This window comes from Rattus norvegicus, chromosome 4 (genome assembly GCF_036323735.1).
Source record: "Rattus norvegicus strain BN/NHsdMcwi chromosome 4, GRCr8, whole genome shotgun sequence".
In the NCBI taxonomy this organism is placed as follows: Eukaryota; Metazoa; Chordata; class Mammalia; order Rodentia; family Muridae; genus Rattus; species Rattus norvegicus.
In genome coordinates, this window is record NC_086022.1 from 163,613,584 (window position 1) to 163,630,091 (window position 16,508).

Below are 16,508 nucleotides of genomic sequence, written 5' to 3' on the forward strand. Positions count from 1 at the left end.
TCAAAGGAGGCATGGTCCATAAAGACCAAATCAGGTCCTGATGTTCCTGTTAATAGAAAAAACAAAAAAAAAAAAAAAAAAAGAGCCAGTATGTAACTCCTGATCAGACGGATTGGAATCAGCTAGGCAGAAAGTCGAGAAGGAAGAGGCCAAGTGTCTCCAGGAGACCAAGTTCCGAGGAACACATATCTCTGGCCTGCTGACCACGATGGTTTCATGTCAGACAGGCTCCACTGGAGCTGGCACAGAAATATACCACCTGCCCCACATCCTACATAGGGCATATATCACCTGCCCCACATCCTACATAGGGCATATACCACCTGCCCCACATCCTACACAGAGCCCATAATTTACCATTCTTTCTTTTTTTTTTTTTTTTTTTTTTTTTTTTTTTTCCCCGGAGCTGGGGACCGAACCCAGGGCCTTGCGCTTCCTAGGCAAGCGCTCTACCACTGAGCTAAATCCCCAACCTTTACCATTCTTTCTTAAAGCTGAAGAATACCATCTATACACACAACCCTTGCTGTCTAACTGTCCCTGGGGAAGCAAGCTTATCTGCTGCTACCTTTTTGGCTGTTGTGAATTGCAGTGACTATGAACCCTGCCTTCTCATCCTTCAGATATGTATCCAGTGACAATTTGCTGGATCATTTGGTGCTCTTTATCATTGAGTCCTTCAGTCAGTCTGTCATTGACTGATTGCATAGTCAATAATCCACTTATTTCTTTGCTTCTTTAGTGATGGGCCCTACTGTCTTCCACAAGAGCTCAACCATCTTGCATTCCCACTAGCTGTAAACCAGCTTCAAGTTCACCAACAACAGGTTCAGCAAACATCTCTTCTCTCCCCTTTCATTCCGGTCAATTCCTCTGACTACTTTTGCATATATCAGACCAAGTGGAGTCAAAAGTGCTCTCAAAAGCCAGGTGTGGTAGAGCATGCCTTAGGTGGATCAGTGAGTTTGAGGCCAGCCAGGCATATAGAGTCAATTCCAGGACAGCCAGGGCTACATGGAGAAACCCTGTCTTGAAAAAAACAATCCAAGAGAGCCTCACACACATTTCTAGGTAAGTACAGTGCAGCCATTAGTGGTCAACCCCAGGGAGAACAAGATGAAATGACACATTGACTTTTCAACTGGAGATACGTCAACAGGGAGAGAAGCTGTGCCTTGAGGTGAATCCTGTGTGTGGGAACAGAGTGGAGATAAGAGCTCACCTGAAAGCCCTGGAATGGAGAGATAAAATCTCGTCCAAGAGGAATAGTCAGCAGGAATGATCAAACTCATGACCGAAGTCAGTAAAACAGAAACGAACAAGAAACCAATATAACCAATATATTGAACAGGATTTTTTTTTTGAGAAAAAAATCAGTAAGACTGGCAAATTAATTAAATTAATTAAAAGGCAGAAAGAGTGTATCCAAAATCAGAAACAAAAAAGGGGGGTTGGGGGAAGGCGTAACAACAGATTCAGACGAAATCCAGAGAATCATACGGACCTACTTCAAAAACCTGTACTCCACCAATTGGAAAATATAAAAGAAATGAATGATTTCCTCAGTAGGTACCACATATAAAACTTAAATCAAGATCAGATAAGTGAGTTAAACAGATCTATGACCCCCATTGAGACAGAATCAGTCACTAGAGTCTCTCAACCCCATCCCACAAAAAAATAGTCAGGGACAGAGAGAATGACTCCTAATGATACTCTCTAATATTCATAGGTCGGTGCCTTGCTGAGCCATCACCTCAGAAGCTTCCTTTTACCGCAGATGGGAACAACTGAGACCCACAGCCAGACATTATGCAGAGAGGTGGGGGAGGGGCCTTCAGCAGATTCCTCCCTCAGAGCTCAGGGAATCCCATGGAAGAGAAGGCGAAAGATTGTAAGAGCCAGAGAGTGTGTTGGACAGCAGTAGAACAAAGCTCTCTAATCAACTGAGCAAAGCTTTCTGAACTCACAGAGATGGAGCAGCAAGCACAGGTCTGCAAAGGTCTACTCTAGCTCCTCTGCACATAGGTTACAGCTTTCAGATGAGTATTCTGATGGGACTCCTGAGTGTTGCGGTAAATCTCCAACCCCAACAAGCCCGTGCAAAGAACACACAACACAGTTATAATATTTATAAGCTGCTCGCCTAGATTGGGCAGATTCACCACTGCACTGCTCTATTCCCCAGCTGTGAGATCCCTTGCCACTTGTGTCTTCTCCAGGCCATCTTCCTTCCACCTCCTCTTCCTTCATCTTCCTCTCTCTCCTGTCTCCTTCTCTCTCTTTCTCCTCCTCCTCCTCCTCTTCCCCTCTCTAAAACTAGCCCCGACTTTCCTTCCCACTTCCCAATCACAGGCTCTAGCCTTTATCTGATCAGTTAAACTGGGGAGAAGCTTCACTCGGAATCACCTGAGTGATTCACTCCTGGTCTCGGCAGATCCTCTTGAGGAAGCAGAATTAACATCAAAATACACACAGCACCAGGACGATCCACAACAGCGTGGGTCTCTGACTCTTGTGCCTGCTTTGGGGCTCTATTTCTTCTGTTGTTTTCCTTGTGCAGGTTTGAGGTGATGGTTTTTGTTTTATCCTATTGTATTTTATTTTGTTGTGTTTGGTTGTTGTCTCTTACTAGAAGACCATTCTTTTCTAAAGAGAGACAGAAAGGGAGTGGATCTGGATGGGAGAGAAGGTATGGGGGAATATTCGGAAAGGAGCAGAGGGAAGCAGAACTAATCGGGATTAACTGTCTGATGAAAGAAACTATTTTCAGTAAAAGGGATAACAAGGAAAAGGAAAAAGAAAATCTAGGGATCTAATCTTACAGCTGTCCAGCAGACACACTTAGTGTCAGCTGCACCTGCATGCACAGCATCCAGGCAGGGAGCTCACTTAAGAGAAACCAGAGCTCCTCCTGGTGTCTCTGAACTGTGGCCAGGACAGACCCAAAGACCCTTGCACGTTTCAAGGAGAATCAGAACTGTCCACCTATGGAACCTCTGCTTCTAACTCTGCTTGCTCCTGTTCCTTCTCCTGTCCTAGGCAGCTTACGCATCCAGACCCATGTCTCAACTTTCCCATACTTTAAGCTGAGGTTCCCCGTTGTCCTGGAGTTTGGTGAACATGAACAAAATGCAGTCGTTAAAGTCAGCTTTAACTTTTAAATATATGTGATTTACATTCAGTCAAGCTCATTAGTTTGTTACACATTTCCATGAATTCTGAACATATATAATCATAGAGTCTCCATCATAATCAAGGTATAGACCCAGACCCCACCCCAGTACCCCATGTCCTTGTAGACACTCCTTTCCTCTGTACCCAGCCCATGGCACTCTTCTCTTTCTGCTTTTACACACTGGCTTTTCAAGAACACCAGGGAGCTGGGTCCCTGCAGTAGTAATGCATCTGAGAGTCATCCACGGTGCACTCAACAGCTGTGTGTCAAATACCAACACAGTTGGATACAGAAGAAGATTCCAGAGGAGAGATGTGAGGTGCAAGCTGGGGTTGCACAGTACGCATCTCAAACTCTAAAAGGCAGCGTTAGGAACAGGTCAGAGCAAACAAATAGGAAACTGGTGGGTAAAGTGTGAGCAGAGAGAGAGCAGGATGGTGGCAGGTAGAATTTCCCAGCAGAAAACCCCGGCTCTACAGTCAGATTCTCTACTGCAAGGGGGTGGAATTTTGGTGTTGTTTTGATTTGGGGGGTGGTGGTGGTGGTGGTGGTGGTGGTGGTGGTCTATGTGTGTGTGGGTGTGTGTGTGTAAGGGGAGGGGATAGGTCACACACAGGCGTGTCCCACATTTAGAGGTCAGAGGACAACTATATGTAGTTGGTTCTCTCCTTCCACTTTTATGTAGGTTCCGGGGAGGGAAGTCAGGTCACCAGGCTTGAACCATAAGCACCTTTACTCACAGAGCCATTTTGCTAGCCCAAGGGAAAGAGTTTTGGCAGAAAAGTGCTTTTAGTGTAACTTAAGATGTCCAGCAAGTTGTTTAGCGACCTTGGACAGAAAGTTGAGGGACATTTAGCCAGCAGAAGAGATGGGCAGGTGCAAGCACGAGTTCCTGTTTTCCCTTTTTGATCATTTTCTTCAATGCCATGTTCACTTTGTTACAAGCTTAGGTTTTTGTTTGAGTTTTTGCAAAATATAAGGGTCAATTCATAAAACCTTGTAAACACAGGCAGCCTTTTTATGTAAACATGGGCATTTCTCTTGGGGGAGGGAAACCCAGGACATGAGGTAATTGTATCATTTTAAAAAAATGCTCAACTGTTTTCCCCCAAATTCCAGTGGTATTCAGAATATTCAACATATGTATTTGCTGTGTATGTGTTATTTTATCCCATATATTGGCTCACTTTGACTTTTAAAGATCGGTGTTTTTATGTGTGCATTTTACGTGGTATGCGTGAGTACGATGTGCACTGTAGACTGACCAAGGTCGACAGTTCTCAGGTAGAAACATGATTAAAGGCGTGTCCAACAGGCCCTGACAAGAAATAGCAGGTCGCAGAAGAAGAGGTGGTCATTGGAGTTGGTGGGAATTGCTGCTCTTCCCAGAAAAACCACTGGCGTGCTGGTTATGTTTGCCCAGTTTGAACCAAGCTGGGAAGAGAGAACCTCAGCTAAGACTTTGCATCCATCTGATTGGCAACTCTATGGGGGCGTGCACTCAACAGCTGTGTGTCAAATGCCAACACAGTTGGATACAGAAGAAGATTCCAGAGGAGAGATGTGAGGTGCAAGCTGGGGTTGCACAGTACGCATCTCAAACTGGTGATAGATGTGAAAAGCCCATCCTTTTCTGGGCTGTGCCACCCCTCGGTGGTGGTCCTGGGGTGTAGACAAAGGCAAACTGAGCAGGACAAGAGGAACAAGCCCGTAAGCAGTGTTTTTCGGGGTCTTCTTCAGCTCTTGTCTCAGCTTCCTCTCCTGGTGAGCTGTTGACTGTGAGTTGACAGGTCTACCCCAGATTGGTTTGGGCCATGGTGTTTTATCACAACAGTAGAAACCTAAGTAGGACAAAGAGAATCATAGCGGCACACCAGCCTTTGACCAGCCCCTCCTCTTACATGGCTGTTCTGAGAACACTGCGCCCCCTTCTCCATCCTTTAACCACTGCCTGGGGCTTCTCCTACTCCATTTTTGTCTCTGAGGTTGCTGACCGTTTCCAGAGGCAGCAGGGGGGCTTTTAGTTGTTGTTGCTGTTGTTGTTGTTATGGAAAAGGCAAGGAGTTAGGTTCCTGGGGTCCATTGCAGGATAAGGAAACTAGGAATTCTTTCCTTGCTCTGCCTTTCTAAAACTCTCACCCTCTTGCGAATCCAGAACCTTCTTTACTCTGTCCTCTAAAGGTCTTGACCACAGGCAAGGGTATCGAGTCAGGGAACCACTGTATCTCAGGAGACATCCAAACATTTTCACTCCACATAGCCCAGCCAGGCCATGTGCTCAGAGATCATACAAAAGGTCCGTCAGGGTCACTCATGCCACAGAATTTTCTAGGTATGCGCCGGGTACACACAATTTTATACAATAGTTTCTTTCACTCATTTGGATCACAGGATTTCTGATCACTTACCACCATAGACCTGAACCACTGAAGCACCAAGGGTGCTGAGGTCCTGCTGGTAGCAGGCAGCACTACAGCATCACCTTTGACAGACCTTAGGGAAACAGCCAGAGCCAAGGGCCAGCCTTGACACTTAGGAGGACCCCTGTCGGTGAGCAGACAAGCACTTTGACTGTCATCAACAAAGAGGATTATGATCTCATCCTGAATGTGTCCCTGGGTCTGCTGCAAGTGTCTGGGGAGCGATCCTTGGGGTCCTTATTGAATAGCGGCGAGAGGCAGATCAGCACAGGAGCCTAGTGCAGGGTGTGGAGCAGCAGAGATGTCGGAGTGCAGATCTCTTTGACTGGGTGTTTGCGGTGATCCCACACTGTGAGCTCTGAAGTTGATGTTAAAAACACCAGGCAGACGAGAGATGGGGCAGAGCAAGCTGTGTCTTTGAGTGTCTGCGAGCATTTGCAGTGCGTGTAGATTTGAAGCTGGCTTTGATAAAACCAACTGAAATATTTGATTAAGTCAATTGAAACTGATTATACGTTGCTTAATTGCAACTTAGTTAAGTTAAGAGAGATGGGATTTATTCCTTTTATTTAGTTTTCCTTTCCTTTTCTTTCTTTTTTAACTATCAATTTATAATTTTGCGTGCTCCGTGTGTACTGTAGTATAAGACAAAAAAGGTGGCTGGAGAGACAGCCGTGGGTGCTGGGAACCGAACTCTTATATATTTGGTTGTGAGCCTAGCCTTTAACGGCTGAGCCATCTCTCCAGCCCACCCAGGAGCTAGATTCTGGATCTGATGTAGGTAACAGGCGTGGCCGAATGCCATTGACATTGAATATTTTATTTCTCTATCCCCTGAACTCCGGTCAAAACCAAATAAAAACAAAACGGAACTCTTTGCAGTGAGCATGTCTAGTCTGGGCGACTACCGATCGCTGCTTCGCCCGTGCAACACTAACAAAATGAAGCATAAGGGTCGGGAGAACTGAGGACACAGATTGGAAGGAGGGGACCCTGTCAGGACAGAAGTGTGGAATGAGGACATGAGGGTCGGGAGTGTGCAGTTCTGCGTGGACAAGAGCTTGGGAGTTGCACTGGTGCCTATGTGGCAGAAGGAATTGGTGCGAGCTGGGTGCATGGGCGTGAGGGGCGGGGAGGAGAATGGATCTGGGAATCGTGGCAATTATAGGGATGTGTTTAACGGTGGCGTGTGCCCATGAATTCATTTTCATATTGAACTTAGAAAAAAAAAAAGATTTCCTCAGGAAAAAATTGGAGGTTAGAAAAATGTGTATCCCAGGCTGGCCTCGAACTCCAGATCCTCCTGCCTCTGCCTCCTTCAGCAAATCCTACCGGCCTGCGCCACCAGAACCGGCAAGCAAGGGAGCTGCTCCGATAATACTTAACTATGCGATTCAATGACGTCACTGCCTTACCAAATGGGAATACTGTGTTTATACGCATTTATTGAGTGCACCTCTCGGGTTCTGGAGAGGTCATTACTCCATTCAGCCACTTGTCTTTTCTTACACCTCAGTCAGAATTGTATTCCTGTCCTCTTTAAGTGCATTCACAATCCTATTGTGTGACCTCTTAAGCCCCCATCACCTCTTTACTTCTGTTTATCATTACTCTTTTAAATCCTACGCCCTGTGACTTATTGAGGGAATTCTCACTGGAGAACATTTCCACAGGATGCCCACTAGAGTCAAGACAGGAACTAGGAAGGACTAGGCCCCACTGTTTCAGCATCCTGCCCCTTTCTGTATCCACACAGTGAGGACCCCATCACTCTTGAGAATTACATGAGTGAGTTATAAAACAAACCACAAACATCCACCACCACCACTACCAACAACAACAACCTTCACCACCTCCACCACCACCACCACCATCATCATATTTTAAGTAAGTTTACCATTTTGTATAGGGCTGCAATCCTAACTATCTTGTGGCACATTGTGGCCCATGGGGTGTGCATGCAAGGTTCTAAGTACTCTTATGCCCACGTTGATGACAACAGGACCCAAAGGACCACCGGGTAGAAACAACAGCCTTGGTTGCTCGCTGTTAGGAAGAGTTACACAGTGAATGGTGGGTGTCAGGGCTGGACATTCTCCAGTCTTAAGGAGGAGGGGCGGGTCTTTGAGTATCGGCCTCCCAAACGCCACGCAGACTGAGTGAGGAAGACACTGAGCTTCCAGAGCCAGCCTCGTCCCTAATTTCTAACCCCGGAAGCACAGAGGATGCTAAGATACTGACGGCTGCATGCATTAGACATTAGCAAAGTCAGAAGGAGAACTCAACACTAGCAGACAACACAAAACTCCTCCCAGGAGGACAACCTAGACACATACGGGCCCTTGGTCAGTAAGCATACAAGCACAGTGACTGCCCTGACTGGAAGACTTGCTCCGCTGCACCTGGATCCTGGAGCGCTACCACAGGAGGCTGGGATGGGAGAGATCGCTAAGGGGCTGTGAATAGTGAGGGACAGCAGCTTATCTCAGGAGCCTTTGAAAGATGAATGAGGATGAGAACACATGTGTCCTGGTGACTTGCGGGGTGTTCATGAAGTACTGACAAAGAAAGAAAGGTAGAGGAGGAAAGGAAGAAGATTGGGGGGCGGGGGAGACTGTAGGGTCACCAGCAAGGGAAGCTGGGGAGAAAGAAAGTACACCACAGGGACACCAAGGCACAATGAAGAGGAAAGTGGTCACTATGCCAAGAGATCGGGACAGACATGAGAGGACAAATCTGTGTATCATATGCAGGGTCTGAGGCAGAGAATGGGAATGCGAATCTCTGTGTTGGGTGTTCCCTGTGACCACACACAATGAGCCCTGAAGTTGACGTCAAGAGGCAGACCCCTTGAGCGTAGAGAACTAGAGAAAAGGAACTTAAGGGTCGGGATGGCTGAGCAGGGGAACTGTGGAGAGGGAGCCTGTCGGGGGAGAAAGGAGTGTGGAGTGCGGGTGTGGGTAGGCGTGGGGTGATCGTTTGAGTCCGTGTGTGGGTAAGACCTTATGAGTAGCAGTGTGGAAACATCAAACAGCTATTATTTTTTTGACAAGGAAAAAAAATGTGTATCCCAGGCTGGCCTCGAACTCCTGATCCTCCTGCCTCTGCCTCCTTCAGCAAATCCTACTGGCCTGCGCCACCAGTACCGGCGGCTGCCGGGGCTGTTCTGAAGATACTTCACTATGACTTTGATGGCGTCACTAGCCCTGCCCACGGAGGAGAAGCCTTGGCTGCAGCACTAAGCCTCACCTTCCTTCAACCCAAACCCGAGTACTACTCAGGCCTCACGCACACTCCCGACCTCACGTCCACCTCCCCTTTCCCTAAGGAATCACAGCCTTACAAGCCCCGAAGGCGCTTCTCGATCCTCCGTCCCCTGCCGGTCATTCCGGGAAACACACTCCCGTCAGGCAGCTCCTGAGCCTAGTGGCCCCCGCTCTGCGATCAGTCTCAACTGTGACTACTGTAAAACATGTTCAAGATTGATGCAGCCTCTTTTGCCTATTTCGTGTCTGTTGACAGTGCTTTCGATGTCACAACCAAGAAGTCATCAAATACAATGTCATAAGTATTCTCCTCTATATTTTCCTCTAGAAATTTTAGAATGTTAGGGGTTTGTTTATCTCTTTAACACATTCTGATTTAATTTTTGTACAGGGCAGTAAGACCTAAACCGGTCATCCAGTTTTCCCATCATTCGCCCATCACTCAATAGACTGTCGTCATCGTCTTCCCCCACGGCCCCGCCCCCCCATGGTGTGGTTTGGTATCCTTGTCGAGATCATGTGACCATATATGTGAACATATAATATTCTTGGTTCTGTATTCTTTCACTTCGGTTTATTTTTCTTCTATGCCAGTCTCATACTTATTTCATTATTATATATTTCATTATTATAGGTTACTAGTGTGTTTTCAAATAAGCCCACCGAAGTCCTCCAGCTTTGTATGTATTCAAAGTGTTTTGAATGTTCAAAATCCCATGCAGTTCTAGAAGACATTAAGTTTTGATAGGGATTGCTTTGAATCTGTAGATTACTTTGTTAGTATGACCATCTCACCAATATTTACTCATTCAACCCATTAGCCCAAGGTGTCATTTATTAGTGTTTGCTTTAAGTTTATGCAGCAATGTTTTCTGACTTTCATTATGTAAAGCATTCATAATTTGGTTGATTCCTAAATAATTTAGTCTGTTTCATGATATTGTTAGTGGAATTATTTACGCTTTCTCCTTGACTTGCTCGTTGTTAGTGATCACTGTAGTGATTTAAATAAGAAATGTCCTGCACAGTCTTGAGCATTTGAACACTTGGCCCCCAGGTAGTGGTGCTGTTTGGAGAGGTTTAGGAGGTGTGGCCTTGCTGGTAAAAGTATGTCACATGTCACTGGGGACAGGCTTTGAGACTGTAGGGTCCCATCTTACTTCAAGTTGGCTCTGCTTGTGCTTCAAGATTTGAACTCTTAACATTCTGCTCCAGCCACCATGCCTGCTTGCAGACTCTGCCCTGCTATAATGGATTCTAATCTTTTGGAAGTATAAGTCAAAATTAACCCTATCTTTTATAGATGTGATGTTTCATCCCAGCAACAGAAAAGTAAGTGATATAGTGGACAATTTCTGCGTTGGAATTTTACAGTCTAAAATGTTAACTTATTTTGTTGGCTGTCAAGAGTTTGTGTACGACTCACCCCCCTCCCTACATACACACACTGGGAAAAGGGAAGGAGGGAGGGAGAGAGGAAGGGAGGGAGGGGAGAGAGAGAGACAGAGAGACAGAGAGACAGAGAGCATGAATTTCATCCCTGGGACTTCTGCTAAATGTCCTGAACTCCACATGTATGTCATGGCATGTGCACAGGTACACACATGAACACACACACAAAATACATAAATGTGTACATTTATATTTTTCAAAACCAACGCTAAGAAGTGTACCTAAATGCTTTTACCTCCCTTCTAGCTCACCACCCACCAGAGGTGGTGGAAAGGAAAGGTTAATAGACAAAGGAGGATGGGGACCTGTTTAAGACTAGTTCTTTGGGGGAGAATCAATCTGCCTTGTCAGGAAATCAGCAGTTCAGTTCACACAAACCAGCAGTAGCCACTGAATCCACTCACAAACACCATTCGCGCATCTGCAACGACAGTTCAATCCAGAAGACAATGCAAGGTTCTGAGCAGAGAGTGGCAAGGAGAACCAATGCCACACAGCGTCTCCCACGGTCTGTTGGGTTTTATTTATACCCTTTCCAAACACCACGTGTTCTCTCAGGCGTCCAAACATCACATGCGGTTTTTTTCCAGAAAAGCACCATGTGTCTATTCTCAGCTAAACATCCTCCCACGTGTTTGCTTCAGCAAAAACATCCTCTCATTAAGACAGTTTCCAGAAAAACACCACATAACACAACGGAGTCTCCAAAGGAACCAGAAACTTCCATTACAAACATAATTTTAAAGAGCATGTTCCCTGCTAACATGGTTTGATGTCTTTAACACAGATGTCTTTGTTTCTTACCCCTTTTCTGTGCCTCCAGTCCTACGCTGAACAACAGTGTGTTTATTGGCCAGCAGGGGTCAGCACTTGCCCTGAGTTTTACTCCCCTACCCACCATGAGTAAGCTGTTAGCCATTGACTTTTTTATAAATGTTCTTCACCATGTTAATGCAGGGCATTCTACCCCTAGTTTGTTAAATGCCTCACCATAAAGGGGTGTGTAACCTTGTCAAATGCTGTTTCTGTGTTCTCTGAGATGACCCTGTGACTTTTGTCTTCCCTCTGTCAACACCGTGCACTGGGATTTTCATGTGCTAAAGTGTCGTTGTATCCCACAGGGCTGAAATCAGCTTTCTTGTCTGTCAGAAGGTTTAGTAAGCTGAGTCAAAGAAATGTGGAAGGCCAACAGGAGGTCATACACGAAGGACATGGATGAGACGAGACAAGAAGCTCTATCAGAAGGGCATGGATGAGAAGAGACTCTGAAAGACCCCCGAGTGGGGAGACCCTCACTCAAGTCTCGGGATGACATGACCCCCCAAGAACTCACGTAAGACCGTCCTTGCTGTAATTTACACGAGGTTCATTGATAGGAACCAGTGCACTGGGGTCGAGACTCGTATCCCACGTAGGGGCAGAGGAGCTCGACCACCAGTAGCTAAGAGAAGGGGAATTTAAAGGAAGAAACCACAACCCAAGGGGGTAGGGATGGCATCATTGGAAAATGTCGAGAATACCAGTGAAAAACCACGAGGAGAAGCTTCCTGCTTCTCAAGATTGTTCTCTAAGATTTTAGTCTAACTTTATGGTCAGCTAGTTCCTGGGAGAGAGTTGAACTGCCTGATGTGATCATCAGTTCTGTGGTCAGTCAAGTTCCTGGAACAGAGTCACTGAGCTGGCTGATCTACATTTTTGGCTCTACTCTGTTTGCTAGGGGGTCTGAATTTTCCTGGTCCTTCAACTCTATCGGAAGATACGAACGCAGCTGTCCTGAAGCACTGTCCCACTCTGCACTCTGAGCTCCTGGACTTCCGATCTGATATGTCTCCCAGGTGTGGCAAGCATGTGGATTCTCCTGGTCTTTTCGTGCCATTTGGTAGTGTTCCCATGAAGCCTTTATTTTCACAGGGATGACCTCTCCTACAAGGGGAGAAAACCTGCTTGTCATGGGTTGAAAATGTTGCTTTTTTTCTTCTCCATGTGTAAGCATTGCTCTATGCAGAGCACATTAAATAGTCACGGGTCTATCTCCGTGACGTTGACATTTGGGTACGACAACTACAACAAACAACTAAAAGGCATGAAGACACTACTATATAAAATGGTTGAGAAATACTGCTTTAATATTTCAGAAAATGGAGTTTTTCTTTTCCTTTTAAAGATTGTATTTTGTAATACTGGGAATATGGATGGGAATAGTTCTTGGGGCTGCATGCATGTAAGGAGAGAAACACTGACTTTAAACCCTTTACCGGAAAGTAGGTTTCCTTTTGTTTCTTTCATGGGACTTTTTACTTTTATATATTTCCTTATTATTTATTGTCAGACCGACCAACAGATAATGTGAACTGTATCAGGGCCAGGATCTTTGCCTGCTCGTTACAATGATGTATCCCATGTCCAAATAAATAAATAAATAAATAAATAAATAAATAAATAAATAAATCATCATAATCCCGAATATTATCAATCTATCCGTATTTCTTCAGTGAGTAAATCTATCTTGCTCTTTAATAAATGAAAAAGTAAAACATCATCAAGATATGTAAAATTTACAGACCCAAGTCATAAGAAGACATCTACACTTGCTGGATTCACTCGACTAGAGTAGCATTAATAAACAATGTACTAGGACACAAATAAAAGAGCAGGCTCGAGAGCTATCTGCCTTCTACATCTCAAGAGATACATAATTTTCTCTTTAAAAAAACCCTTTAGCCTTTCACCATTATTTTAGAATTTATGTAAAACATTCTAAGGAGCTTATCCTTTTACAGAAGGAAAATCACTTTTCCGTGTGACTGTTCAACTGGAAGGAGTTTCACTTAATGATAGAGTATCCATAATTAATAGTATTGGCATTGGAGAGATGGGGCAGCGGCATTGACGTGGGTGGTATGAAGATATTCATGCACACAAAACACCCATACATGTAAAATAAAATGAATCAAAATAGTCTAATAAAAAATATTGACAGTTGTGTATCTAAAGAGCCGAATCTCTGTCAGAGAGATCATCACAGTGCTTAATGTTTTTATCAACAGTGAGGAAATTTAGCAGGGCAGTGGCAGTGCACACCTTTAATCCCACCACTTGGGAGGCAGAGGTGGGCAGAGTTTGGCACCAGCAGCCTGGTCCAAGACAGCCTAAGGCTATAGGATGAAGCCCTGTCTGGAAAAATCAAAGAGAGAGAGAGAAGGAGGGGGAGGTTGGAGGGGGAGGGAGAAGAGGGAGGGGGGAGAGGGAAAAGGAGAGGGAGAGAGAGATTGAATTTCACTTATCAGATTGAATTGATTATTTTGAGATCAACCCATTCAGGTGGACAAATGACTCCCAGTGCAGCTATTTTCTCATTATGTGCATACATATGTACATCACACACACACACACACACACACACACACACACACACACACACAGAGAGAGAGAGAGAGAGAGAGAGAGAGAGAGAGAGAGAGAGAGAGAGAATACATATGGCATCTTTGCTGCTATGTCTAATCTTCACAGATTCTGCCTCATTTTGAAAGCAAGAATAAATTAAATATAAGCCGGTCTTGGAGGGAAACACCTTTGACTCCGGCATTAGGGAGGTAAAGGAAGGCAGATCTCTGAGTTCAAGGCCAGCCTGGTCTAAAAGAGTGAGTTCCAGGACAGCCAGGGCTATGCAAATAAATGGTTTCAAAAATAAATAAATAAACAAATATAAAAAAGGAATTAAGTATAGGAAATGATTCGGTGCTGGTAATAGCAGTCACATGAGTACAGTGTTCACTTCAGCACTGGAACACATGATTGCACCAAGTGCCACACCAACCCCAGAAGAATCTGTGTGACAAGTTCCACAGACTGAGGCAGAAACCTCAAAGGAAGGAGGCCTCCTGGAACTGTTTGTGGAACTCTTGGCCGGAACAAAATATTGAGCCATAGTTCTCAGGGCAATTTACCTGTTTTATCATCTTCTATTCCCTAGCCATATTTACGAGATGTTCCTGATGGTCTAGGTTGAGATTCTAAGCGAGAAAAATTAATAAGAAACCATCCATTGAGACCAGGTCACTAGCCATGACCTTACCTTCGGTAAAACCAGCGCTTTACTTCATAATTTATTTATAAAATTACAGAATAGTATTATTATAAAAACAGCCCCAACAATAAAATTCAATAAAATTAAAAATTTTTAATTTTATTAAAAATAAAAAACAATAAAATTGATGTGCCATCGAAGGTGGGGTTTGGTATATGGTAAAGAAAGCCTTAAATAAAAAAGAACTAAAATAATTTAAACTTACACCTTGAAGAGTCACAAAAATTAGGTACTAGATGTCAAACAATAACTGGCCATAAAAATGTATTAACCTGCTCTTGAAGATATGCCATTAGCCTTGGGTGATTTTGCATTTTACTGAGCCAAATGACAATGCTGTCATCTGTCCTATTCGTGATTGCTTCACTAAACACAACTTTAAGATTTTTTTTTTTGCACTTAAACAATACTGCAGTTTATCCAAAAACACATAAGAAATTTCAGCTCTTATTCTCTGGGTTACAAAAATCAAGGTTTGGCTAAACACGTTTTTTATGTAATTATTTGCATAGTTCTAATAATGCTCAGTGCCTTAAGATCAGAACTGGTTCTTGAAAAAAAAAAAAAAACTAAAAACATAAAAATCCTTAGCCCCTGTATTTGTCTGTGGAATATATTCATTTACGCTTACATTCCACGATTTTCTATATCAGGTATAACTTTAAAGGTCGCATCCAAAGGAGAAAGCAAACCACCTATAAACTGGCATTATTTATTTATTTTTTGGCTTGTGAAACTTCCTTAATTTGTTGACATAGCAAACGCATTTAAACTCCGCTATGCAAATGACAGAAAGAATCTGCTCAGCGATTCACTTTAGAGTTCAATTTCATACAGGCAACATGCTATACGTGAAAATATGTGAAAAAAATTACCAACTGAACTACAAATATTAAATACTGAAAAAAATTAACAGTTTATTATAATGTAATTTATTTAGCAATCTAGGAAGTTCGCGGCCATCAGCAGTTCCAGTCAGTTTCAGGTGCAATTGGGAATTCAGGAATTTCAGTGGAGCTGTTAGTATAGCGGACCTTGTAGGTAAAATACATGCACGCTTTGGATAGCCCATGGGAAGCCATCTCTCTAAAATTGACCTCATCGGTTTCATTCTCCACAAACTGACCTGGGCCACTCAACACGGCCTTTATTGTTCCTGATGTTAATGCATGTTCTCTTTTTACAATAAATTCATGACCATCAGAAGATACTAATTTCACACACATGGCATCAGGGCCTTCACAGCCCCCATAGGTTTGCTCCTCTCCATCATTTGTTTTTACAAAATTCTATTTGATCCCAGAGGAACTTAGTAGTTTCCTGGGGAGGACGAGAAGCGGTCTGCTAGTAACTTGCGTCCGAAGGAAGTGCTTTTCTAAGATTTTTAATACCTGTTTCGTTATGTCTAAAAATCCTTGCTTGAGAGCTGCAAAATACACTCAGATTCAAACTGCCTCTGTGTGTGTTTCTGTTTGTCGCTGCCGAATCCTTACCTACCTAGCCGTCAAGGACCCTCCTCCCAGAGACCCCCATATCCGACTGGGGTGGTCCGCGGTAACTGAGGATTGTTCACAAGAGGAAGCTTGGTTAATTACTGGGCTGCTTTAGACCAAGACCTTCTCTGACTTTGTTTTTCTGTAAATAAAAGTAAGCTGTGATGCTGACGTGTCATTAAAGCTAGCCCCAGACGCTGAACTTAGAGCGGAACGGGCAAGCAAATAATGCTCTCTGTTGAATTTAAAAGTACCATCTGTTGCTAAACGAATCCCAAACCAAAATGTGCTAGACCGAAACGTCACTCGCTTTATGGGAATCTATCATAGCACAGAGCCTGCCGAGGCTCCGCCAGGTGGCAAATGTGAAATTTCTCCCCTACGCACTTGACTTTCAAAGCTGCAGCGGTGCGTTGCAGCTTGCAGCGGACCCGAGATGGCGACAGACTCGCTTTTGAATTTATGAGCTAACACTGTGAAAGTAAGATGATTTGAGGGCCATCCTTCCACTCCACACAGAGCTTCCGGACCCAGTCCCCAAAAACCAAACCAAAACAGAACGAATTGGTGTAGCGGAAAGCTGACTAAAGACCGAAGCAGTGATCAGAGAGT

At 44.3% G+C, this 16,508-nt stretch overlaps 2 long non-coding RNA genes across 4 annotated transcripts; one reads left to right on the top strand and one right to left on the bottom strand.

Annotated features, from left to right (window-relative positions):
- Nucleotides 1-359: 359 nt before the first annotated feature.
- Nucleotides 360-6,333, bottom strand: LOC134486846 (uncharacterized). The gene is made up of 2 exons (XR_010066271.1): nucleotides 5,587-6,333; nucleotides 360-5,019 (listed from the first exon to the last, which is right to left on the bottom strand). It is a non-coding gene; the product is annotated as an uncharacterized LOC134486846 (long non-coding RNA).
- Nucleotides 6,334-8,195: 1,862 nt separating this feature from the next.
- On the top strand, nucleotides 8,196-12,773 carry LOC134486847 (uncharacterized). 3 transcript variants are annotated; one of them, XR_010066274.1, is made up of 5 exons: nucleotides 8,196-9,166; nucleotides 9,256-9,364; nucleotides 10,080-10,196; nucleotides 11,438-11,649; nucleotides 12,034-12,773. It is a non-coding gene; the product is annotated as an uncharacterized LOC134486847 (long non-coding RNA). The 3 variants fall into 3 exon arrangements; XR_010066273.1 differs by having other exon boundaries at nucleotides 8,196-9,364; XR_010066272.1 differs by having other exon boundaries at nucleotides 8,196-9,364; nucleotides 10,080-11,649.
- Nucleotides 12,774-16,508: the final 3,735 nt, after the last annotated feature.